The sequence below is a fragment of the Myotis davidii genome, unplaced genomic scaffold (genome assembly GCF_000327345.1).
Source record: "Myotis davidii unplaced genomic scaffold, ASM32734v1 scaffold326, whole genome shotgun sequence".
In the NCBI taxonomy this organism is placed as follows: Eukaryota; Metazoa; Chordata; class Mammalia; order Chiroptera; family Vespertilionidae; genus Myotis; species Myotis davidii.
Window position 1 is genome coordinate 626078 of NW_006296626.1, and position 269 is coordinate 626346.

Below are 269 nucleotides of genomic sequence, written 5' to 3' on the forward strand. Positions count from 1 at the left end.
CCTGGGCACGGTTGGGCGGGGGATGCAGGGGGACCGCCGGGTGGAAAGGGAACAACTTGGGCGCGCACGCCCATTCCTAGTGGAACTTCGGGCTGACTCACCGCGCCTGAACCCCGTTTATAAACCGATCACTGTCACAGCGACCGGACGGTTCCTGTCGGGGCTGTTGGGGAGCAGGGGACGGGCTTCCGTGCTTCCCGCGCCCTCCGCTCTCTCCTTCCCGCGACCAGGCGCTGGGTAAAGGCGGGCAGAAGGGCCGCGGAACCTTT